This window comes from Phyllobates terribilis, unplaced genomic scaffold (assembly GCF_046119375.1).
Source record: "Phyllobates terribilis strain yellow unplaced genomic scaffold, ASM4611937v1 Scaffold_2__4_contigs__length_985480577, whole genome shotgun sequence".
In the NCBI taxonomy this organism is placed as follows: Eukaryota; Metazoa; Chordata; class Amphibia; order Anura; family Dendrobatidae; genus Phyllobates; species Phyllobates terribilis.
Window position 1 is genome coordinate 61,034,437 of NW_027362762.1, and position 27,348 is coordinate 61,061,784.

A 27,348-nucleotide genomic window follows, 5' to 3' on the forward strand; every position below is an offset into this window, starting at 1 on the left:
GAACATGCTCCTAGCCTGTTCCTCCTGCCTTCTAGGGGCCGATTACCTAGACCTGCTCCTGTATCTTGTCTGTCCTGTCTGAACACGCACCTTGCCTGTTCGTCCTGCCTCTCTGGGGGCCGTATTCCCAGACCCGCTCCTGTATTCCGCTGCAGTGTCGGTCTCCTCCGTACACTCAGTTCCAGTCTGAACTCTCTCCTATCCTTTACCTGTTTTGCCTCTATGTCCGTTCCCTTCCTTTTTCTGCAGAGTCTGAACTCGTACCTAACTCCTGCTTGTTGTCTCTGTACTCCCGTTTGTGAGTTTGTGGTCCACTCGCTACTTCTCTGCTAGTACCCTGTGGGTGTCTGGCTCTGCCTTTCCCTTCCTGTCTGTTCCGTGTGAACAGAGCCCTGTCCCCCCTACTCAGCCTAGCCTGCTCTGACTCCTTTGCTCACCGCACCGGCAGTCCTGTCCTGCCCTGCTTCTGCCCACTGCTACGGCAGTCCTGTCCTGCCCTGCTTCTGCCCGCTGCTCCGGCAGTCCTGTCCTGCCCTGCTTCTGCCCGCTGCTCCGGCAGTCCTGTCCTGCCCTGCTTCTGCCCGCTGCTCCGGCAGTCCTGTCCTGCCCTGCTTGTGCTCGCTGCTCCTGCAGCCCCGTCCTGCTCTGTTCTTGCCCACCGCTTCGGGCGTTCCCTCTCTGCTGTGGTTGTCTACCGCATCTGCGGTTCTGTGACCCAGTCTGTACTGGGTCTTAACCTTTCTGTGCTCCAGCCCGTCCTTTCGGCCAGTACCTCCCTGCCTGCATACTCGCCTGTATCCACCCATCTGCATACCTGCCGTGTTTGCTTATATCCACCAGTCTGTGCCAGCCTAACCTGCCTGTTCCTGAGTCCCAGTGTGTACTGGGTCCTATCCCGCCTGTGTTCCTACCTGCTAGTGCCTCCCTGTCTGCACTCTAGCTGTGCTTGCCTGTACCCCTCTACCTGTATTGTTCCTGAGTCCCAGTGTGTACTGGGTCCTATCCCGCCTGTGTTCCTACCTGCTAGTGCCTCCCTGTCTGCACTCTAGCTGCGCTTGCCTTTACCCGCCTGCCTGCATACCAGTCGTGCCTGCCTATACCCTCCAGTCTGTGCGCCAGCCTAACCAGCCTGATCCAGTAATCCCTGTGTGGGTCAACCCCCGTGTCCGGAGTTTGACCTGGAGTAGCACCTGGTCCCTCTGCCCGGTTTCTCCCTGGTGCACTGGCGTCGTATGCCGTCGTGCCATCTTGGTCGGATCGGCCAGATACTTAGTCACGCCCCTCCAGGCACTCTCCGGTTCATGGTCCAGTGGAATCACTACAATCACACGCACACGCCGCTCAGCCCGGGCGTGTGCATAACAGCATGCTCAGGCCATGGTTCCCGTTGAGCCCCACGGCCTTCGCTCTCTGAGAAGTTTTCCAGCGAATACATGCATTAAAATAAATAAATAAATATTTTTTTTTTCCTTTAGCTGAGTTCCAGGCGAATTACGCACCCGTCCAGATGGATCTATCTGCTCTCGTTCCCGCGGATCCGCTACGTTATTATGGGGATCCTAGACAAAGTCGTGCATTTGTGGAGCAATGCATGCTACACTTCAAGTTCTACCCTCTATGTTTTCCCACCGATCGGGTTAAGGTGGCATTCATTATGTCTTACCTGGCGGGTGATGCCTTGGAATGGATCAACCCCCTATATGAAACACAGGATCCGATCCTCCTGGACCTAATGGCCTTCCTGGTGTCCTTTCTAATGGTCTTCGATGATCCTAACCCGGAGGCTCCTGCTGAAGCTTCACTTCCCAATATCCCGGAGCAGCCCCAATGGGTAATGTGTGTGGGTAGCGCAATAGTCCTCCAGCCCAATGAGACTACTGCCCACCCAGAATCCTCACAGGGTGACTACGCTTTCCGGAATACTTCTCCCAACCTCAAGAGGCAGTCCAGACGTGCTAGACGTAGAGGCAAGCCGTCACGCCAGGGTCTGTCCTCCCTGAGACCTCCTGACCCCAACCTTGAAGTCCCTACTGAAGCTTCATCTCCCTGTATCCCGGAGAAGCCCCAACGGGTAATGTGCGTGGGTAGTGCACCAGTTCTCCTGCCCGAAGAGACTTCTGCCCATCCAGACTCCACACAGGAGAACTTCCTGCACCCGGCATCAGATGCTTCACCCACTTTAACCGGTGTGCATGTCCAAGGATGCTCCAAAGCTGTGGTTACCTCAGAGTCTGTGCACCTCTACTACCTGGCGGAGGACCCCCTGTTGCCTCCTGAATCCTCCGGGATACCACTCGATGACAAATGGAGAGAGAATTCTCTACACCCGGTACTCGATACTTTGTCCGCTTCGTCCTGTGAGCCTGACAATGGGTACCCCAAAGTGGTAGTTACCCCCGAGTCTCTACACCCCTCCGACCCGGCGGAGGACCTCCAGTTGTCTCCTGAACCCTTCGGGGTGCTACCTGGTAGCGAAAGGACAGAGACTCTCCTATACTCTGTACCTGATACCTCGCTCGCTTCGTCCAGTGAGTCCAACCTAGTGTACTCTGAAGCAGTGGTTACTCCCGAGTCTCTACACTCCTCTGACCAGGCGGAGGACCTCCAGTTGTCTCCAGAACCCTTCGGGGTGCCACCTGGTGGTAAATGGACAGAGACTTTCCTATATCCTGGATCTGATACCTCGCTTGCTTCGTCCAGTGAGTCCGACCTAGTGTACTCTGAAGCAGAGGTTACCCGTGAGTCTCTACACCCCTCTGACCAGGCGGAGGACCGCCAGTTGTCTCCAGAACCCTTTGGGGTGCCACCTGCTGGAGAATGGACAGAGACTTTCCTATACTCGGTACCCGATACCTCGCCTGCTTCGTCCAGTGAGTCCGACCTAGTGTACTCTGAAGCAGATGTTTTCTCTGAGCCTCTGCACTCTTCTGACCCGGCGGAGGACCTCCAGTTGTTTCCTGAATCCTCCGGGGTACCACCAGAAAACAAAGAGACAGTGACTTTTCCTCATTATGTACCTGATAACCCGTCTATTTCTTCCTGTGAGCTTGACAAGATGTACCTCGAAGCAGAGATTACCCCCAAGTCTCTGTCCCCCTCCAACCCGGTGGAGGACTTCCAGTTGTCTCCTGTACCCTCTGGGGTGCCACCTGAAAATATGTGGAGAGAGACTTCCTTGTGTGCTGTTCCTGGTACTCCACCCGTTTCGTCTGTTGCTAAGGGTGGCTGGATGGGAGGTAGCATCCTAGCTACCCAGAGGAGACCAGTTTTTCCGGTGGACAGGGGAAGTGATCTCTTCGAAGTGAAGAATTGGCCCTCGAATTCCCTGCGGAAGATTCTGGCAGGCCTGAAGAAGAGGGGGCGTAAGGGGGGGGGTACTGTAACATACCTGGCGGCGTCCTTGCATAGTGGTCCATCTCCCACTGTGCAAGAGCGCGCACTTGATCTCCTGTCCAGAATGTCTCTCTGGCTTCCCTCCATGCTGTCTGTTTGTGTCTGTTTCTGCTGCTTAAGGGCGGCGCCCGATCACTTCCTGCTTTTTGTACCTGCTGTGGGTCACACCCCTTGTGCGTCCTCAGCCTATTGCTGTTTGTCACCTGGTATATAGCTCAGCTGCTCCCATCTATTCCCGCCTGAGCATAGTGTTTCATTCAGTGTGTGCTTGCACTCTGAAGGTGCCAGGTCCCGTTCTGTGTTCTCTTGTCTGCCTATCCTGGAGGCTGTATTTCCAGGCCTGTCTGAACACGCTCCTAGCCTGTTCCTCCTGCCTTCTAGGGGCCGATTACCTAGACCCGTTCCTGTATCTTGTCTGACCTGTCTGAACACGCTCCTAGCCTGTTCCTCCTGCCTTCTAGGGGCCGATTACCTAGACCTGCTCCTGTATCTTGTCTGTCCTGTCTGAACACGCACCTTGCCTGTTCGTCCTGCCTCTCTGGGGGCCGTATTCCCAGACCCGCTCCTGTATTCCGCTGCAGTGTCGGTCTCCTCCGTACACTCAGTTCCAGTCTGAACTCTCTCCTATCCTTTACCTGTTTTGCCTCTATGTCCGTTCCCTTCCTTTTTCTGCAGAGTCTGAACTCGTACCTAACTCCTGCTTGTTGTCTCTGTACTCCCGTTTGTGAGTTTGTGGTCCACTCGCTACTTCTCTGCTAGTACCCTGTGGGTGTCTGGCTCTGCCTTTCCCTTCCTGTCTGTTCCGTGTGAACAGAGCCCTGTCCCCCCTACTCAGCCTAGCCTGCTCTGACTCCTTTGCTCACCGCATCGGCAGTCCTGTCCTGCCCTGCTTCTGCCCACTGCTACGGCAGTCCTGTCCTGCCCTGCTTCTGCCCGCTGCTCCGGCAGTCCTGTCCTGCCCTGCTTCTGCCCGCTGCTCCGGCAGTCCTGTCCTGCCCTGCTTCTGCCCGCTGCTCCGGCAGTCCTGTCCTGCCCTGCTTGTGCTCGCTGCTCCTGCAGCCCCGTCCTGCTCTGTTCTTGCCCACCGCTTCGGGCGTTCCCTCTCTGCTGTGGTTGTCTACCACATCTGCGGTTCTGTGACCCAGTCTGTACTGGGTCTTAACCTTTCTGTGCTCCAGCCCGTCCTTTCGGCCAGTACCTCCCTGCCTGCATACTCGCCTGTATCCACCCATCTGCATACCTGCCGTGTTTGCTTATATCCACCAGTCTGTGCCAGCCTAACCTGCCTGTTCCTGAGTCCCAGTGTGTACTGGGTCCTATCCCGCCTGTGTTCCTACCTGCTAGTGCCTCCCTGTCTGCACTCTAGCTGTGCTTGCCTGTACCCCTCTACCTGTATTGTTCCTGAGTCCCAGTGTGTACTGGGTCCTATCCCGCCTGTGTTCCTACCTGCTAGTGCCTCCCTGTCTGCACTCTAGCTGCGCTTGCCTTTACCCGCCTGCCTGCATACCAGTCGTGCCTGCCTATACCCTCCAGTCTGTGCGCCAGCCTAACCAGCCTGATCCAGTAATCCCTGTGTGGGTCAACCCCCGTGTCCGGAGTTTGACCTGGAGTAGCACCTGGTCCCTCTGCCCGGTTTCTCCCTGGTGCACTGGCGTCGTATGCCGTCGTGCCATCTTGGTCGGATCGGCCAGATACTTAGTCACGCCCCTCCAGGCACTCTCCGGTTCATGGTCCAGTGGAATCACTACAATCACACGCACACGCCGCTCAGCCCGGGCGTGTGCATAACACCGGCAATCACTCAAGAAACGAGCAAAACGTTCTTTGGTTGGGTTATTGGATCGTTCATGCCGGGAAATAAAATAATCGTTCTCGGCAGAACATCCCTCATCATTGTGAGCAAAGAATACCATCGATATCGACAGGTGATGTCCTATGATGTACATCACAAAGCTCAAACAATTCATGGTTTTATAGTTTTTAAGGTTGAAAGTAGACTTAAGTCCATCTAGTTCATCCTATAACCCAACATGTTGATCCAGAGTAAGGCAAAAACCCAATGGGGCAGACACTAATAGCCCCATATTAGGGGAAAAATTCCTTCCCGACTCCACATACGGCAATCAGACTAGTTCCCTGGATCAACGTCCCATAACCTGTAATATTATATTTATCAAGAATGGCATCCAGGCTTTCTTTGAACTTTATTGAGAATCCAACATTACAAAATCATGTGACAGAGAGTAGCATAGTCTCACTGCTCTTACAGAAAAGAATCAGATCAGCTGTCTGAAAAGGCTATTAAGTGACCACCGATCGGCTTACAGGTAGCTGTCATTTAACAGTCACATTCAGGGCTGGTATAAATAGGCCCTTAATATCTCACCTTATCTAGTCCTCCAGCAAGTACAATAGATCTGTTATTAACTTACCGAAATGGCTCTGCTGACTCTGTCCCAGTCTATACGGTTAAGCCGGATGAGTGAGCTATAGAAATTTGTGACTGCACTAGTGACCAATATGAATATTGCAATATTTCATTTCTTTTTTATGGTAATCAACCATCGCCAGGATGTCATACCTTCGTGGGCACCCCTTTGTTGAAATTGCTGCTTTTTTTCTAGGAAGGAAATAAAATAAAAAAATTGCTCCGCATCGGTCGTAATAGTCGTCAACTGGGAGATACTGCAGTGGTGACGAGGCACAGACTCCTCACTGCTGTATCATGTCCCCTCTGCCGTGACCTACCTCTGGATTGGCACACCCAGCACTGACCACACACCGGACAGGTTGTCAATCAGGACCCAGTGGGCGGCTAACAGCGGGGTGTTTGCGGGATCTTATCGTATGTTTCTAACAAGATTTTGATTTTTGTCTTTTTAATTTTTTTAAATTAATTTGATAATTGGTGTTTGCACTTTTCCATTTATCGGCAATGCCAATAGTTATGTCATTAATATGTTACCGCCATCATTTACATGGGCGCGCACTTCCTATAACAATAACCCTCGTAGCCAAATTCTTTAGAAACTAATTTGCTGGTATCTAAAGTCTCTCCATCATGGAACTGCCGGGGTATTAGTTACTATGAAAACAACTTGTCTACTTTTTCTCACATTCCTCCTGAGCCGTTACAGTCGCTGCTGTGGAAAACTTTATTTTTTTTAGTTTATATTGGATTTAGCAAGCTCCATTCCTTGGATTCACTTGGGAGTGAATGGAACTTTCCTATGGAGTGTATGCGAAGGTCACCGCAATCACAAAAATTAATTTATGTGCCTTTGCTGTTGTGACTATTACTTGAGTAATCGGCCTGTTATGTGCCCTTGTTAGTCCCCGGATAGGCAGGAGAGCTCGAGGCACTTTCCTATTAAAGAGATGGAATAAAAACATAACACGTCTATGTTATGTCACTCTTCCTCGTTCCGAAATTACACGGGTGGAGGATGAAGTTTTTCTACCATGTTAAAAAACACTAAACACAGAAAAACTAAAAAAATATTTTATATATAAAAAATTATTTAAAGGTGTGGTCCAAAATTCAAATTTTCATCCTAAATCCCTATCTATTCGATACAATAATCTATTCTATTTTCTGATATAGTTTAATTGAAACCTATCCTTTGCTATCTTAACTACTTTTTTTTTTCTACAACTTCCTTTTTGATGACGCTTCATTTGAGAAACCCTGTGCATGCTGGGATACACAAATGAAGCATCATCAGGGGTCACTGCCGCAGCCACTGCCCCCTCCGTGAAACCTAACTCCACCAGTGACCTTCGTTTCAGGAGCTGGGCTACTCCCTGCGCGATGTGCACAATGACAGTGCGCTCTCTCGTCAGCTCAGATCCGTAGTAACAAACCAGCAACAGAGTGCACTGTCAGGGTATGTTGTAAGACTATCCAGCATGCAGAGACCGGCACCGACCCCGCAAGTGACGTCACTTGTGGGGTTGGTGCTGGTCTCTGAAAGACAGATATTCGTCTTACAACGCGTACTAATAAGTGTACTCTATTGCCGACTCATTACTACTGATCTGAGCCAGCGAGAGAGCGCACTGTCATTGTGTACATTGCGCAGTAACTTGCCCAGCTCTTGAAACGAAGGTCACTGATAACACTTCGTTTAAGGGAGTGACTGCAGCCTCTGCCCCTTGATGATGCTTCGTTTGAGTATCTCAGCATGCACTGGGATTTTCAAACACAGCCTCATCTAAAAGGAAGCTGCAAAAAAAAAAGTTACATAGTGTAGTTAGGGAAGAATAGGAAATTTTTAGAAAATAGATTAGATTATTGCATTAAATAGAAAGAGATTTGGATGAAAATTAATTTGTATTTCTGACCACCACTTTAATCTTTTTTTTAATCCTATTTAGTCTCATATTTTCTTGTATCAGGAGCTCAGCCACGAGCCCCCCTTCTTCTCCTTACTATTCTGGATGTGGCCATTAGACATCTGGCTGCAGCAGGAGCCTCCCCCCTCTGTCCTGTGACGTTGAAGGTCATGTGACCATATGGATTTTTTTTTTTTTCTCACGTGGTCATCTCAAATATGCTTTCGAATAGTCTACGTTATGAAGGGATGATCATAGGGAAGCATGACCTATTTAGTTAGTCTGGTATTCCCGGGGCGTAAATGTTAAAGGGGTTGTCCAATACCTAGATAACCACTTTTTAAGTTAAGTTGTTCCTGTTGCAAAATGAAAATACCCTCTACTCCCCTCCCAAATCGGGACCGTTCCAGCGATGTGTGTACCGGGGTGACATTGTTATGTCCAATGAGCCTTGCAGCCAATCAGTGACTGCCATAGGGTTGCTGTGCTCTTACTTCCCTTGGACAAGCAGAAGAAGTTTTAGAGCTGTAGCCCATTAGCTGTCGCTGATTGGCTGCAGTGCTTACGTGACGCCAACCCCAGCAGTCCTGGTGCCGACATCTTTAGGATAGGCCATCAAAATCAGATCGATGGAGGTCCAACGTGATCATGAGTGGGTAGATCCCACAGCATACAAAGATCACTAGAGCTCTGTACATTCTGTAGTGGTCGTTCTCGAGTACGGAAGCTGAGCCAAGAATGGCTACTACACAGTGTAAAAAGTTGTGGTGTTTTGGCTTCGTACAATATGGACCTGCAAATAGCTGATCGCCTGGGTTGCTGGGTCAGAGCTATCCTAAGGAAAGGTAATCAGTTTCATAGTCCTGAACAATCCCTTTAACACACATAGTACAAATACAGTAGTTTGTAGGGTTGAGAAAATCCTTAGCTGTGACGGTTGACTTGTCAGAGTTGCTGTATCGATGAGAAAAACAGGTGGTTTGCTGCCCTGCTTCGTGATTTTTCTGTCTAGCAGTTGCCATTAGGAATGTCACTAACTCGACAACTAACAAAATATATTGAATATCCCAAAAATTAACGAGGTATGAACTTGTAGAAACTGAAGAAAGTGTGGCATTCGCCAGGCATGAGCTGTTGAGTTATGGTAACCCTGTGCCGAGTGGCCATTCACATTTCTTTTTACATACTTCCAATTCCGGTCAATGAAGATCATGTATTGTGGCCAAGTCCCCTTTTTCTTAGAATTGTGATTAGAAGATGGGGAGGTGACGGCTCCTGTTGATTTTGAGGGGATCATCCCCCATTCTATCATTCTTCATGAGACCTAGAAGAACCTTGGAGGAGGGCGAGAGAGTAACCAAAATGATGGATTTTTCTATGAAATTTATCTGATAAATGGAAGCAGAGCCACTTTGCATATTGAGTTTTCTTCCATTTATAGCTCCCTTACGGCTTTAATCAATTAGTGGATCCCTTCGTTATGTAAGAGGGCCCTACATTGTTATAGAATAGTGCTCCAAATTAAACACAAGGTTCTGCTTGAACCTGCAACTGTGAGTCTTATAGACATCTTGCAGAGAACACGGGGGTTAATTTCTTCCGATCAGCTCCATCTTCAGATGGTGGCCAACTGAAGCCTCTACCAAATGATCTTTTGTTTTTGCTGCTGAGGGGGGAGGCTCCTGCTGCAGCTGGTTATCTTACCGCCGCACAAATGACAGTGAAGAGGAAAGGTGACGTGACTGATCTCCTGAGACTGCACTTTATATATTTCTCAGTTTTGATTGTAATATAACACAAAATTAGGAATAAAAAAAGATTTCTATACTATGGCCTTTGTGTAGGGATTAAAGGGATTAGTTTAGAATTTGACTTTGCCCAAAAATGGAAAATAAAAAAAAAATCTCAAAGGGTTATACAAAAGAGATGAGAGAATATATTTGCAGGACCCAGGTCCAGCAAACTTGTCAGTTGTCCATGGTTGTCGGACAGGAACCCTGCTGGCCACCTCCTACATGACATCATCTCTGTCTCCTGTTTCGATTAGCTGACCTGGCAAGACATCAGGTGAGCGTCACCCTGCAATGATGATGTCGCTCCTGGCTTCCAAATCGGCAAAGGTGGTGGGGATTCCAACAGGTAGGAGTCCGATAGCAGGGCTCCTGTCTGCCAGTCATGGACATCTGACGTAACCGCTGGATCAGGGTCCTGCAAATCAATTCGCTCATCTCTTCTGTATACAGTAGACCTCAGTAACTTTGACTTGACTTAACATCACGTGGCTGCTTTATCCAATACTATCTCTTGGCTGCAAGATGATATGCTCATTTGCATGATATCCTGTGGACTCCTTTTTAGAGGAATATTTTTTATGGAAGTCTTATTTTTTCTCCTTTTTTTTTGAAGGTTGGACAAACACTTTAAGAACTTTAAAGATCAGGTCTGGGCTTGGATGACCACAACTCTAACCTATGCTTGCCAGCTTCTTTCAAGGGGAAATTGCCAAGTTCTTATTTTCATAACTACACCCCTTTTCTGGTTAGCTATGCCTCGTCCATTCCCTATTTCTGTCCTAAGAAAGTACCTTGTGTCTCAGCAATGGAAACATTGGCGGAGTACTGCTTTCTTGAAAATTTTGAGAGACTTTGGCAGTCACACTTTTGCCAACTCTTTGATGAGCTCTTGAAGTTTTCCCCTTTTCCTTGGAGGGAGTTGTACGGTATGATAAAGCTAGGATGGGCAAACCACACAACCACAGTGTTGAAGAGCGGGTAGACATTCTAGTTTGGTGTTGACCCCTTTTTAATGGGCAGACCATGGTGTATCTTGTAAAAGTTGAATAGGGGGCACCAAGTTTTCCTGTCCATGTGGTGTTGTCAGTCAGAACCTGAAAGCCACCTTATGTTTATCTTGTCTATGGCAGACTCCAATATAATATAAATGTGAAAAGAAGTTGTCTAAAGGTGGTCCAAGATTTAGGAATACCATGTGATGTGAAGTATGTACTGTACTTAAAGTTTGAGAGGTTAAAGTTATGTTATCACTAGAAGAAATGTTGGTATACAACCAGTGCAGTGTAGGAGGCCGAGTGTGAAATGTTTCCCAAGTTGACATTTCCATCTGCAATCATTTATGGAGACCAATATTAATGTCTTGTGATAATGCTGCGATTTTGATGTGTGTCAACCACCTTAACATCACTTACAATGTTATGGTGGTTGACTTTGGGAGTTGAACTCCTTGAATTCTGCTTTTCTAACTACTGTCTTCACATGTCTCCTCTGACGTTGGCCACGCGCATTAGATGAATGTTGGCCAAACCTGCAAATTCTGCCCGGACTTGCCTACCATCTAATGGCTATTGAAATATCCCAACTCTCCTTGATGGCAGATGACAGGATAAGAAGGATTGGACATGTTGGATTTCAACATTCCCTTGGAGAAAAGCTGAAAAGTCCATCAGCAGCTTATTCCTGTCTCGCCATTGAGAACCCAGGTACAAGCAATGTGTTTATCTTGGGTTTAGGAGAAAAAAGGAATGTCTGGCCAACAGTAAGTAATGTAATAAATGTTGAGTCCATCACATTGAGGCGGCTCTTTGCAGCAGGTCTTTACATTGACTCTATTTTGACTCATTGAAGGAGGTCTTATACAAGGAACCTATCCTTCGTGCCTCTCATATTCCCTAAAACAGAATATGTAGTAGAGTTGTCCTCATGGCGCAACCACTTGGCCTTAGATTTTTTTTTTTTAGATTTTTGTCACTTAGGTCTGGTGGCTCAGTGGTTAGCATTTTTTCTTTGCATCGCTGGGGTCCTGGGTTCAAATCCCACCAAGTACAACATCTGCAAGGAGTTTGTATGTTCTCCCCGTGTTTGCGTGGGTTTCCTCCGGGTTCTCCGGTTTCCTCCCACACTCCAAAGACATACTGGTAGGGAATTTAGATTATGAGCCCCAATGGGGATCGGCCCAATAATGTGTCTGAATTGTAAAGCCCTGAGGAATATGTTGGCGCAATATAAATAAAAAGATAATTCTTATTATAGACGACTGACAATCTTGTGTTTATTACTAGGTTTTCACGTTTCGACCCTGGCCTGTGAAACGACTGCGGATCGGCAATATACACTGTGTTCAGAATTATTAGGCAAATTAGTATTTTGATCACATGATACTTTTTATACATGTTGTCCTCCTCCAAGCTGCATAGGCTTGAGAGCCAACTACCAATTAAGTAAATCTGGTGATGTGCTTCTCTGTAATGAGGAGGGATGTTGTCTAATGACATCACCACCCTATATAAGGTGTGCTTAATTATTAGGCAACTTCCTTTCCTTTGGCAAAATGGGTCAGAAGAGAGTTTTGACGGGCTCTGAAAAGTCCAAAATTGTGAGATGTCTTGCAGAGGGATGCAGCAGTCTTGAAATTTCCAAACTTTTGAAGCGTGATCACCGAACAATCAAGCGTTTCATGGAAAATAGCCAACAAGGTCGCAAGAAGCATGTTGGCCAAAAAAGGCGCAAAATAACTGCCCATGAATTGAGGAAAATCAAGCGTGAAGCTGCCAAGATGCCATTCGCCACCCGTTTTGCCATATTTCAGAGCTGCAATGTTACTGGAGTATCAAAAAGCACAAGGTGTGCGATACTCAGGGACATGGCCAAGGTAAGGAAGGCTGGAAAACGACCACCTTTGAACAAGAAACATAAGATAAAACGTCAAGAATGGTTCAAGAAATATCTTAAGACTGATTTTTCAAAGGTTTTATGGACTGATGAAATGAGAGTGACTCTTGATGGGCCAGATGGATGGGCCAGAGGCTGGATCTGTTAAGGGCAGAGAGCTCCACTCTGACTCAGACGCCAGCAAGGTGGAGGTGGGGTACTGGTATGAGCTGGTTTCATCAAAGATGAACTTGTGGGACCTTTTCGCGTTGAGGATGGAGTGAAGCTCAACTCCCAGACCTACTGCCAGTTTCTGGAAGACAACTTCTTCAAGCAGTGGTACAGGAAGAAGTCAGTATCGTTCAAGATAAACATGATTTTCATGCAGGACAATGCGCCATCACATGCATCCAACTACTCCACAGCGTGGCTGACCAGTAAAGGTCTAAAAGAAGAAAAAATAATGACATGGGCCCCTTGTTCACCTGATCTGAGCCCCATAGAGAACCTATGGTCCATCATAAAATATGAGATCTACAGGGAGGGAAAACAGTACACCTCTCAGAACAGTGTCTGGGAGGCTGTGGTGGCTGCTGCACGCAATGTTGATCGAAAACAGATCAAGCAACTGACAGAATCTATGGATGGAAGGCTGTTGAGTGTCATCATAAAGAAAGGTGGCTATACTGATCACTAATTATTTTGGTTTTTGTTTTTGCATGTCAGAAATGTTTATTTCTAAATTTTGTGCACTGATATTGGTTTACCTGGTGAAAATAAACAAGTGAGATGGGATTATATTTGTTTTTTATTAAGTTGCCTAATAATTCTGCACAGTAATAGTTACCTGCACAAACAGATATCCTCCTAAGATAGCCAAATCTAAAAAAAAAAACACTCCAACTTCCAAAAATATTAAGCTTGGATATTTATGAGTCTTTTGGGTTGATTGAGAACATAGTTGTTGATCAATAATAAAAATAATCCTCTAAAATACAACTTGCCTAATAATTCTGCACACAGTGTACAAGCTAACCGGCAAACGGCCAGGTTATACCGGCCAACTGCTCATTCACGTACACGGAATGATTGCTAATAAGATCGTTTTGTGCACTTCGGTTTTTCTTGACAGCACGTTTTGTGTACATGGAGCAATGTGCTGTCGATAAAGATGATATTTAAACAAGCTTAAAAGTCATCAAACTGAACGAACAAGCAAATGTGCACAGATGATTTCTGGCCTATTTAGACAGCCTGATAGTCGTCCCCCAATTATCAGCCCCTCGAAAAGAAGTAGAAAAGGCGCTAACAGACATTTGGCACAAGTATCAGGTGTGTGGGATATTAACTAGTGTGTTTTTAGTTGGATTATTGCAAAAAATTGCCGTCCGATGTAGGATTATTCGACCGATGATTGGCCAAGGTGGCCATCAATTTAGTCAAATACCTTTAGCTAATATATATATATATATATATATATATATATATATATATATATATATATATATATATATATAAGGGTTCTCTCATGAGAACCTGCATGAGACATGACATGGTGTATCAGTATTGCCTGTAGTCTTTAACCGGCCATTTCGCAGGGCGAGCCGCTCGATCAGATCTACACTATTTAGGCTACGTTCACATGTGACTGATTTGCTTATTGCAAGCCTATCGCGTAACTTTTACACGAAGCAATCTATCAGAGGGATTTTAACCCCCCAAAACTATTTATATGCAAATATAGCTTTTTCAAAGACAAGTCCAGCAACGCCATTACATGGCCAGACAATTCCCCTGTTACTGAAAAACCAGCCTTTGAATTGATATGCTAATGAGGCTGAAGAGCTATGGTAGATCTGAAGCCTTGGTCACTCCAGCTCTATTTCCCGACCTGTGCCGCCTCCTCCTGCTTGACTTAACAGCCTCTATGCTGTGTGACTTCAGGCAAAGTAGCAATCAGTCAAGCAGGAGGCAGGGAATAGAGCTGGAGTGACAGAGGCTTCAGATCTACAAATAGCCCTTTAGCCTCATCAATTAAAACACTGACTTCTCAGTAATGAAGGAGCAGACTGGCCATGTTAAGGTGTTGTTTTTCAAAGCGCTTTATGCGCATTTAATAATTTTGGTATGAAATTCTGCTGAAAGATTCACTTTAAAGCAAATTTACATGGGCAGATTTCTCCCTATAATGGGTGATAATCAACTATATAAAGGTCAATCAGCGCTCGTTAAAACCCATTTTACCCGGGCCGATGCAAGCTATTTGGGAATGAACGATCAGGCCACATACAGTCTGCAGATTTTCGGCAGCACATTCCGATTGAACGTGCAGATGTACAACAATGATCTAGTGATCGGGGACGAGCTTTCCTACAGACACATGATTATCGGCCCTTGTAACAGGGTCTTCGCAGCCATCCGTAGCAGGATTATAGCATTTGGTCTGTGATTGACCTTCATGTTCCTTCTCTCCAGTTGAGGTCAATAATGGATTCTCAGTTCAGTTGTTATTTGCAGCTTTTCCTGCTGCGTGAAAGTTTCTGATAAGTGGAACCAAACCCTTTAGAAGTAGAATACAAAGGTCACAGGATGAGTCAATAAACTATACCTGATAAGTAAATTACATGGAGATATATCCACCCAAGTTGGATTGTAAAACTGGGAATTCAAAAAGTTGCCGACAAATCGAAAGAATCATTCACAGAATTTGAATAATTAAGGACAAAATAAAAATGGTGCCCCTTATCTCTAGGAAAATACAGAATTTAGCAAGTTTGGTAGACCCTTGTTTGTTATGATAGACAAGGGGCATTTACACTTCACAATAATCGTGAACGGGCGTAGTTAGAAACACTAATTTCACGATTATCTTGCCAGGCTGTCAATCAGACGATGAATGAGCAAAAATGGTGGTTCTTCGGGTAAAATGACCTTTTATGCGGCTTAAAAAAAAATAATCGTTCTCGGCAGCACTTTATCTTGTGTAATCAGGACTCATGCTGCCGAGAACTATGGCAGCCTATGCGCAGTGAGCGATCTAACGCATTCTAACGACCGTTGCAGTGGCATTCTAACGACTGTTGCAGTGGCATTCTAACGACTGTTGCAGTGGCATTCTAACGACCGCTGCACTGGCATTCTAACGACCGCTGCACTGGCATTCTAACGACCGCTGCACTGGCATTCTAACGACTGCTGCACTGGCATTCTAACGACCGCTGCACTGGCATTCTAACGACCGCTGCACTGGCATTCTAACGACCGCTGCACTGGCATTCTAACGACCGCTGCACTGGCATTCTAACGACCATTGCACTGGCATTCTAACGACCGTTGCACTGGCATTTTAATAACCAAAGGTTGTCGACCGGTGGTCATACCGTGCCGCTGATTGGTCCGTATAAATGGACTCTTAGATGATAGTCACCAAATATTTTTAGCCATTGGCATCAAAGATGTCCATAGATGTAACAATGGCTGTAGGTGACTCCATTTACTACAAGATTATCCTGCAGTCTAAACAGGCTGTTGATGGAAGAGCAAAAATGCTCTTTTGTAGAGTGTAATGATCTTTTGTGCTACAGAAAACATCATTGTTCTCGGCAGCACTTCGTCCTGTGTAAACAGGACTTGCGTTGCCGAGAACAATGACCGGACATTTTTTGGAGCTTTTTTTGCTCAAAAAAACTCTAGCTGTTCTTCATTATTGTCACAGGTGTGTCAGATGTGACAGACAGTAGGCCTGCGGCGGTTGGTTGCAGAAGATCTTTGTTTGGCATTACAGACACCTTCTTAGCTGTTTCACTCTAGGACCCAGCGGCTACCTCCTTTCTGCTCTAATTGACACCCTGTCCTGGGTGTTTAAATAGTTTCACTTTGCAGCAGGAAGGTGCCGGTGATATTCACATGTTTCCTTGTGAATGCTTGGAGCTATTTCAGACTGCTTTCTACTTCTCTGGTGCTAGGAGGACGTTTGGAGTTATCTCTCTGAAGTCGGCTTAAGCTAAGCTACTTTTCCCCATGTTTGTCTCCTTTGTGGTCTTTAGTTGTTAGTGGGTATCGACCAGTGCTCGCCCCCCCTCTTCCCTATCCAGGGCCAAGCGCTAGGAAAATACAGGGGTAGGTTCCTGTGCAGCGATTGGTGAAGAACCAATATAGGGACGTTAGGGGAGACTTGGTGATTAAGATCAGCCTAGGAGGTCTCCACTCCCCCCTTTCCCTAGAGTCTGGGCTCCCTTCCCCTCTTCCCTTTGCATTGCACTTAGTCTTTCCTACACAGTGTGTGACATTTATTCAATGGAGCGGAAAAACAATAGAGAGTGAAAAAAGACAACACAAAAAACATGTGAAAGTCCTACAAAAAAAACTCCGGCTTAAAAAAGAACATTCTCAAAAACACTCAGGAAGCGCCCAAAAAAACCACCCCGATACAAAAGACACTTCTGGGAAAAATCTCCAGAATTTCCTGAAAAGTTTTCTGTTCGAAAAACTCATCAAGTTTGCCTGAGTTTGGAAGATGTTGTGTGCACACACCCAGTTTCTGCTCCAAAAACTCAGCAAAGAGACTCAGTGTGCACATAGCCATCTGGTGAAGCTTTTGAAGAGTTTTTTTTAGGTGGTTTTGAAGAGGTTTTTACCCACGTGTTTTTTTATAGTCTTTTTAATGGACAGTTTCAAGCAGATTCCTCTAGGAATATGCTTTTCTCCTCAATGAGGTTTTCAAAAACTTGTTGGAAAGCAAGCGCTCAGTATGAATATCAGTGTGTAGTCCCAATTGAAATCAATAGGAAGATATTCTGAGGATTTGTTGTGGTTTTTATATAGATTTTAGAGCAGATCTAAATCAAAATCCTTGTAAAAAAACAAGATGCAGATACTCCACTCTCCCCACTGAAAACACATATCTACTCAACCAAGTGGTGAATGATACTGTATATGGGGAGTGGGGAGAGAAAAGCCCCCGGCTGACTTATCTAAGGTATATGACCACGTTAATGCAGCTACATGGAATGTGCAATCAGAAAAGGAATTATTGTTTGATTTAGGATTTTATTTTGCTTGTATTTTTTTTTTAAATACAACGATTTTTTGTTTTATTTTTCATATCCGTATATTACAAAACAATTGCAATTCATATAGTGGCCACTAGGCCTAATATTAGACTCTTGCTTCCTGTTCTTCTCATTGACATTTGTTGCAATAGACATTGTGAAGGGAGGAGGAGGAGGTGAGCTGTGACATCACCTATTGTGGATGGTGGATCCTGTGTGATCTACTGTATATAGAGGTGTTATCAGTCATTGTACAGGAGGAGGAGGTGAGCTGTGACATCACCTAATGTGAATGGTGGATCCTGTGTTATCTGCTGTATATAGAGGTGTTATCAGTCACTGTACAGGAGGAGGAGAAGGTGAGCTGTGACATCACCTATTGTGAATGATGGATCCTGTGTTATCTACTGTATATAGAGGTGTTATCAGTCACTGTACAGGAGGAGGAGGTGAGCTGTGACATCACCTATTGTGAATGGTGGATCCTGTGTTATCTACTGTATATAGAGATGTTATCAGTCATTGTACAGGAGGAGGAGAAGGTGAGCTGTGACATCACCTATTGTGAATGATGGATCCTGTGTTATCTACTGTATATAGAGATGTTATCAGTCATTGTACAGGAGGAAGAGAAGGTGAGCTGTAACATCACCTATTGTGAATGATGGATCCTGTGTTATCTACTGTATATAGAGATGTTATCAGTCATTGTACAGGAGGAGGAGAAGGTGAGCTGTGACATCACCTATTGTGAATGGTGGATCCTGTGTTATCTACTGTATATAGAGATGTTATCAGTCATTGTACAGGAGGAGGAGAAGGTGAGCTGTGACATCACCTATTGTGAATGGTGGATCCTGTGTTATCTACTGTATATAGAGGTGTTATCAGTCATTGTACAGGAGGAGGAGGTGAGCTGTGACATCACCTATTGTGAATGATGGATCCTGTGTTATCGACTGTATATAGAGATGTTATCAGTCATTGTACAGGAGGAGGAGAAGGTGAGCTGTGACATTACCTATTGTGAATGATGGATCCTGTGTTATCGACTGTATATAGAGATGTTATCAGTCATTGTACAGGAGGAGGAGAAGGTGAGCTGTGACATTACCTATTGTGAATGATGGATCCTGTGTTATCGACTGTATATAGAGATGTTATCAGTCATTGTACAGGAGGAGGAGAAGGTGAGCTTGTGACATTACCTATTGTGAATGATGGATCCTGTGTTATCGACTGTATATAGAGATGTTATCAGTCATTGTACAGGAGGAGGAGAAGGTGAGCTGTGACATCACCTATTGTGAATGATGGATCCTGTGTTATCGACTGTATATAGAGATGTTATCAGTCATTGTACAGGAGGAGGAGAAGGTGAGCTGTGACATCACCTATTGTGAATGATGGATCCTGTGTTATCTACTGTATATAGAGATGTTATCAGTCATTGTATAGGAGGAGGAGAAGGTGAGCTGTGACATCACCTATTGTGAATGATGGATCCTGTGTTATCTACTGTATATAGAGGTGTTATCAGTCATTGTACAGGAGGAGGAGGTGAGCTGTGACATCACCTATTGTGAATGGTGGATCCTGTGTTATCTACTGTATATAGAGATGTTATCAGTCATTGTACAGGAGGAGGAGAAGGTGAGCTGTGACATCACCTATTGTGAATGATGGATCCTGTGTTATCTACTGTATATAGAGATGTTATCAGTCATTGTACAGGAGGAGGAGAAGGTGAGCTGTGACATTACCTATTGTGAATGATGGATCCTGTGTTATCGACTGTATATAGAGATGTTATCAGTCATTGTACAGGAGGAGGAGAAGGTGAGCTGTGACATTACCTATTGTGAATGATGGATCCTGTGTTATCGACTGTATATAGAGATGTTATCAGTCATTGTACAGGAGGAGGAGAAGGTGAGCTGTGACATTACCTATTGTGAATGATGGATCCTGTGTTATCGACTGTATATAGAGATGTTATCAGTCATTGTACAGGAGGAGGAGAAGGTGAGCTGTGACATTACCTATTGTGAATGATGGATCCTGTGTTATCGACTGTATATAGAGATGTTATCAGTCATTGTACAGGAGGAGGAGAAGGTGAGCTTGTGACATTACCTATTGTGAATGATGGATCCTGTGTTATCGACTGTATATAGAGATGTTATCAGTCATTGTACAGGAGGAGGAGAAGGTGAGCTGTGACATCACCTATTGTGAATGATGGATCCTGTGTTATCGACTGTATATAGAGATGTTATCAGTCATTGTACAGGAGGAGGAGAAGGTGAGCTGTGACATCACCTATTGTGAATGATGGATCCTGTGTTATCTACTGTATATAGAGATGTTATCAGTCATTGTACAGGAGGAGGAGAAGGTGAGCTGTGACATCACCTATTGTGAATGATGGATCCTGTGTTATCTACTGTATATAGAGATGTTATCAGTCATTGTACAGGAGGAGGAGAAGGTGAGCTGTGACATTACCTATTGTGAATGATGGATCCTGTGTTATTGACTGTATATAGAGATGTTATCAGTCATTGTACAGGAGGAGGAGAAGGTGAGCTGTGACATTACCTATTGTGAATGATGGATCCTGTGTTATCGACTGTATATAGAGATGTTATCAGTCATTGTACAGGAGGAGGAGAAGGTGAGCTGTGACATTACCTATTGTGAATGATGGATCCTGTGTTATCGACTGTATATAGAGATGTTATCAGTCATTGTACAGGAGGAGGAGAAGGTGAGCTGTGACATTACCTATTGTGAATGATGGATCCTGTGTTATCGACTGTATATAGAGATGTTATCAGTCATTGTACAGGAGGAGGAGAAGGTGAGCTTGTGACATTACCTATTGTGAATGATGGATCCTGTGTTATCGACTGTATATAGAGATGTTATCAGTCATTGTACAGGAGGAGGAGAAGGTGAGCTGTGACATCACCTATTGTGAATGATGGATCCTGTGTTATCGACTGTATATAGAGATGTTATCAGTCATTGTACAGGAGGAGGAGAAGGTGAGCTGTGACATCACCTATTGTGAATGATGGATCCTGTGTTATCTACTGTATATAGAGATGTTATCAGTCATTGTATAGGAGGGGGAGGAGGTGAGCTGTGACATCACCTATTGTGAATGATGGATCCTGTGTTATCTACTGTATATAGAGATGTTATCAGTCATTGTAATCCTGTTTGTTATAAGGATGAGACTGATGAAAAGTCATCTGCACAGAACATGAAGTGTGAGTTTAGTATAAGGCTGGTGGTCAGTGTGAAAGTTGCAAAGTTTCTGTTTTTGTTTTTAAATGTAGAAACTTATGTTACGCACGCAGGTGGCGCACATGGTTCATGGACCCACTGTGCCACAGGGCCGGGCTTACCTAGGAGGGGCGTAGCGAGGGGCGTAGCTAAGCGGCTGCCTGGTGTTCACCGCAGCTCCTAATGGTGGTCAGGCTTGAGATAGGCACACGTTCAGACACTCGGGTCTCAGATACTGATTCAGGTACTGGCCTCACTCGGACCAGGGGACGAGGTTCAGGCACTGGCCGCACTAGGACCAGGGATTATGGGTTCAGGACTGGCCACGCAAGGACCAAGGACTACGGGTTTTGGACTGGCCACAGCAGGACCAAGGATTATGAGGCCAGGACTGTCAGCACAAGGACCCGGGACTTCAGCACACTGGCCACACCAGGACCCAACAACTCACAAGTTGCACCCAGGGCTGTGGAGTCAGAGCCATTGTCCATTTTGGTGGAGTCGGTATAACATGGACCAACTCCGATTCCTAAAATATATAATAAATTGGTTACAGTAGTACAACGCAGGTTGTGCTGTAAATGTTTTCATAAGAATTGGGGAAAGTTATGAAATGTCCTATAAATGTCTGTTCTATTCGTGATCTAAGGGTCTCGGCTTTTAGCTGAGATGAATCTGTGCTGCACTTTATGTACATGCTGAGTAGTGAGGCCGTGCTGTGGAGTCGGAAGTCATGGAAATTGAGTCGGAGTCAGTGGTTTGGTTTCCCAACTCCACAGCCCTGGTGGCACCACTAACACGCTAATGAAACTCATTGCTTTAGCACCTCCCTATTGGGGAAGGTGCCTTTTATTCCAAATGCCTCCCAGCCGTTGGCTGTGGGCATTTTTCTATGTGCACGCGCTTCCCCTTTAAGATCAGGGGAACGTGTGCGCTACCGGGAAGTGTGGCGCGCACAACACATGGAAGCAGGGAGCACCCCAGGGACTACGCCACGTGGCTGGGGCAGTGAGTATGTCGGCTTCCCTGCATGGAGGGGGGAGGGGAACCATGCTGGGACACCGGCAATAGCGTTACAACGTATATGGGAAATTGGGAAAAAAAATGATCAATTAAAAATAAAATGCATTTAACATAAATACGTTAAGTAAAATAGGTCATTGTCTGATGACCAGATCTCTATCAAACTAGTAAAGGCAGATTGCGCGCTATATTTGCTGTGTAATTTTCTTGATCTCTCACCAACTTTTCTTTGGCTTATATTAAATTTTTTGGGGGTCCCTCTCTTTAAGGGCACCATGAGACGGCCATATAAATCGGTGCAAGATCGTAACACCGTGCACGGACTGTCCGACGGTTGTCTCATCCTGAGTATGACAGCTGCATAGAAATACATGAAGCTGTCACTCGCGGGTCTTTATATTTCGGCTCTTCCCTGTATCTTCCAGACTGATTTTTGCAATCCTCGCGTGTGTTGTACACTGTCTGTATTTATATCCTTGGAAGTGTCTTTGTGGGATTGGACATCTGGCATACGTTGACATTTGCTCTCCTCTGAGTGGTGTTGATGAGCATTAGCCACATTCTTCAGTATCTGGGATATTTTATGGGACAAGCCTCTTTTCATTGTAGGTATGGAGGGCTTCACTTCAACCACAAGCACAACCTAGAGAACAGCGATTACAAGAGTAACCTCCGTTTTTAATGTTTATTCCATAAATCAATAGTACACATGAAAATAAGCAACTTTGTAATATATTTTATCAGAGAAATCAGCTTCTTTCTCCTCCTGAACTGATCTTTCACTCTCCATTCACTGGTAAAGTCTGTATTCAGTCAAGTCCGAATGTTACATTACTGAGAAACCAGATGACAGTTGGTGCTTTTAAAATTCTATGGAGGGAGGAGGAGCTAGAGAAACACACAGACATTTTAGGGAGGAACTAGAGGAACACACAGACATTCTAGGGAGGAGCTAGAGGAATACACAGACATTCTAGGGAGGAGCTAGAGGAACACACAGACATTCTAGGGAGGAGCTAGGGGTACACACAGACATTCTAGGGAGGAGCTAGAGGAACACACAGACATTCTAGGGAGGAGCTAGAGGAACACAGAGACATTCTAGGGAGGAGCTAGAGGAACACACAGACATTCTAGGGAGGAGCTAGAATAACACACAGACATCCTAGGGAGGAGCCAGAGGAACACACAGACATTCTAGGGAGGAGCTAGAGGAACACACAGACATTCTAGGGTGGAGCTACAGGAACACACAGACATTCTAGGAAGGAGCTAGAGGAACACACAGACATTCTAGGGAGGAGCTAGAGGAACACAGGCATTCTAGGAAGGAGCTAGAGGAACACACAGACATTCTAGGGAGGAGCTAGAGGAACACACAGACATTCTAGGGAGGAGCTAGAGGAACACACAGACATTCTAGGGAGGAGCTAGAGGTACACACAGGCATTCTAGGGTGGAGCTAGAGGAACACACAGACATTCTAGGAAGGAGCTAGAGGAACACACAGACATTGTAGGGAGGAGCTAGAGGAACACAGACATTCTAGGGAGGAGCTAGAGGTACACACAGGCATTCTAGGGTGGAGCTAGAGGAACACACAGACATTCTAGGAAGGAGCTAGAGGAACACACAGACATTGTAGGGAGGAGCTAGAGGAACACAGGCATTCTAGGAAGGAGCTAGAGGAACACACAGACATTCTAGGGAGGAGCTAGAGGAACACACAGACATTCTAGGGTGGAGCTAGAGGAACACACAGACATTCTAGGGAGGAGCTAGAGGAACACACAGGCATTCTAGGGAGGAGCTAGAGGAACACACAGACATTCTAGGGAGGAGCTAGACGAACACACAGACATTCTAGGGTGGAGCTAGAGGAACACACACACATTCTAGGGAGGAGCTAGAGGAACACACAGACATTCTAGGAAGGAGCTAGAGGAACACACAGACATTCTAGGGACAAGCTAGAGGAACACACAGACATTCTAGAGAGGAGCTAGAGGAACACAGACATTCTAGGGAGGAGCTAGAGGAACACACAGACATTCTAGGGAGGAGCTAGAGGAACACACAGACATTCTAGGGAGGAGCTAGAGGAACACACAGACATTCTAGGGAGGAGCTAGAGGAACACAGAGACATTCTAGGGAGGAGCTAGAGGAACACACAGACATTCTAGGGAGGAGCTAGAGGAACACACAGACATTCTAAGGAGGAGCTAGAGGAACACACAGACATTCTAGGGAGGAGCTAGAGGAACACACAGACATTCTAGGGAGGAGCTAGAGGAACACAGACATTCTAGGAAGGAGCTAGAGGAACACACAGACATTCTAGGGAGGAGCTAGAGGAACACACAGACATTCTAGGGAGGAGCTAGAGGAACACACAGACATTCTAGGGAGGAGCTAGAGGAACACACAGACATTCTAGGAAGGAGCTAGAGGAACACACAGACATTCTAGGGAGGAGCTAGAGGAACACACAAACATACTAGGGAGGAGCTAGAGGTACACACAGACATTCTAGGGAGGAGCTAGAGGAACACACAGACATTCTAGGGAGGAGCTAGAGGAACACAGACATTCTACTGCAAGTTCTCCTAAAACAACAGTTACAGTTCTCCATAGAACTTTATGAGCACCAACTACCATCTCCTATCTCAGTAATGGGAAAACCTGCATTCACTTAAGACAGATTTTACCCTTGATTTGAGAATTTTGTGAATGAAAGATCACACCAGGAGGAGAAAGAAGCAGATTTCTCTGATAAGATATATTATAAAGTTTCTTATTTTCACATTTACTATTGATTTATGGAAAATAAATGATAGTTACTCTTTAAAGGGTTATTCTCATTTTGTGAAAGTATGGCATTTTGCTAGGATATGTTCATGTGGAGTCAGATCTCTGGAGCCCCCATTTAGTTTAAGAGTGAAAGGGCTGAATTTTAGATATAGCACTGCAGCCCTATCATTTTTAGAAACGGTGTGGGTCACAGATGTCCTCCCCAACCTTCTTCTAGGGAAACTTAAATCAATGTCTTATCCTAGTGTAGGAATAGTCTTTAACCCCTTACTGGCCTGGGGCGTATTAGTACGCCCCAGGCCATCACCCCCGGTTCAGTGAGGGCTCCGACCCGCACTGAACTGGGCACATGTCAGCTGATTATTACAGCTGACATGTGCCTGCAACAGCCGCGGGTGGAATCTCGATCCACCCGCGGCTGTTAACATGTTAAATGCCGCTGTCAATCTCTGATTGCTGGAAGCGCATCACTTACCCCGCCCATCGGTGACCCCGTCACGTGATCGCGGGTCACTGATGGGTGGGCATGACAAACCTGGGTCTGCAGCAGACTCCAGTGGTTGTCATGTAAAGATTACTATGAGCGCTACCTAGTGGTCGGCGCTCATGGCACAGGAGCATTTCTGCTACATAGAGGTGATCTGCTGATCAACTCTATGTAGCAGAGGCGGTCAGACAGTTGCTGCTTCTAGTCTCCTATGGAGACTATTGAAGCAAGCAAAAAGTTTTAAAAAAATGTTTTTAAAAATATTAAAAAAATTAAAAAAATATAAAAGTTTAAATCACCCCCCTTTTGCCCCATTCAAAATAAAATAATAAAAAATAAACCCCACATACACATATTTGGTATCGCCGCGTTCAGAATTGCCCGATATTTCAATATAAAAAAAGAATTAATCCGATCGGTAAACGGCGTAACGAGAAAAAATTCCAAATGCCAGAATTACTTTTTTTTGGTTGCCGCAACATTGCAATAAAATGCAATAACGGGCGATCAAAACATTGGATATATCCCAAAATGGTATCAATAAAAACGTCAGCCCGGTACGCAAAAAATAAGCCCTCACCCGGCCCCAGATCCCGAAAAATGGAGACGCTACGAGTCTCAGAAAATGGCGTCATTTTTTTTAGCAAACTTTGGATTTTTTTTTCACCACTTAAATAAAAAAGAACCTATACATGTTTGGTGTCTACGAACTCGTAATAACCTGGAGAATAATAATGGCAGGTCAGTTTTAGCATTCAGTGAACGTGGAAAAAAAAAAACAACTGTGGAATTGCATTTTTTTTGCAATTTTACCACACTTGGAATTTTTTTCCCGTTTTCCAGTACATGATATGTTAAAACTAGTAATGGCGTTTAAAAGTACAAGTCGTCCCGCAAAAAATAAGCCCTTACATGGCCATATTAACCAAAAAATAAAAAACCTATGGCTCTGTGAACAAGGGGAGCAAAAAACGAAAATGCAAAAACGGAAAATCCCAAGGTTGCGAAGGGGTTAAAACGTTTTCCCATTTAATAAATGGCTATTATCGTATAGTTCTTGTAAGTAAATACAAGCAATTTTGCAATTTACTGCTTATTAAAATTTGTAGCCGTTCTTGAGATATTAACACTTTTATTTTGTTTACAGCTCATTGCCTTGGAGACCGACCACTGCTGCTCGAGAAGACCACATTTTCCAGTGCTTTCAAGCTTGTTTCTATTGAGCTTGTAAGCACTTGTTTTGAAGTTGGCCAGGATCGCTGGTGCGCGCTTTTACTGCCTAATCCTGTCTAACTTCAGTGCAGTTCTTACAAGCTAGACATCAGCTGTGGTCGGTCTCCAAGGCAACGAGCTGTAAACAAAAAAAAATGTTTATCTCAAAAACAGCTGCAAATTTTAATAAGCAGTAAACTGCTAGAGTATTTGGATTTATAAGCTCTATCCAACAATATCCATCTGTGCAAGTGGGATAACTATTTACAAAGGACCTATCACATGCTCAAAAAATGGAGTTAAATACCTTTTAAAAAACTCTGAGTTCCCCTGATTCTGACTCTTCTTTCCATTTTGCGCTGAGTTGCTCCGTTGCAGAGATATTCACTTTTGTTGCATCTGGAGAGCAGCATGTGAAATCTCTGCATGTAATTCAACTGGGCTTTTCTTCAGAGTCTTCTCTGGGGGCTTGTGCTTTCACCCCTTCCTCCCACATGCTGCCAATCACTGCTTGGTAGTATCTGAGACTGATAGATCAGCTGTCGAGCTGTGATTACCGGCATCTTGGAGGGATGGGTGAAAGCGCACGGCCCCAGAGAAGACTCTGAAGAAACGCCCAGCTTGACTACATGCAGAGATTTCACATACTGCGCTCCAGAAGAAAGAAAAGTGAATATCTCTGCAATGAAGCAACGTGGCGCAAAACAGAAAAAAGAATCCGAACCGGGGGAGCTCAAGGATTTTTACAATATATGTAGCTCTAGTTTTTGAGCAAGTAACAGTTCCTCTTTAACTAAAGTCATTGATTGACTGCCGAGAAATGTCTTGGCTTCATTGTGTTGTCTAAACGGATTTCAAAATGTAATGCCCCAAAAAACAGTCAATACTTATCCCGGTTGCTCCATTGCCGCCGCATCACGCGACCACCATAGCCAATTTCTTGGCTCAGCGATCATGCCTAGGTAGACAGCACTAGAGTACTGAGACCAGTGATTGGCTGCAGTGGTCATATGTTACACTAGTGGCAATACTGCTGCAGTCATATCAATAATAACTGGCAGGGGGTAAGTAATGAT

The 27,348-nt window shown here is 45.2% G+C and overlaps 1 protein-coding gene across 1 annotated transcript in view; it reads left to right on the top strand.

Annotated features, from left to right (window-relative positions):
* TMEM135 (transmembrane protein 135) overlaps nucleotides 1-27,348 on the top strand; it is a 433,297-nt gene that overhangs the window by 34,155 nt on the left and 371,794 nt on the right. The gene's annotated exons all lie outside the window — the stretch shown is intronic.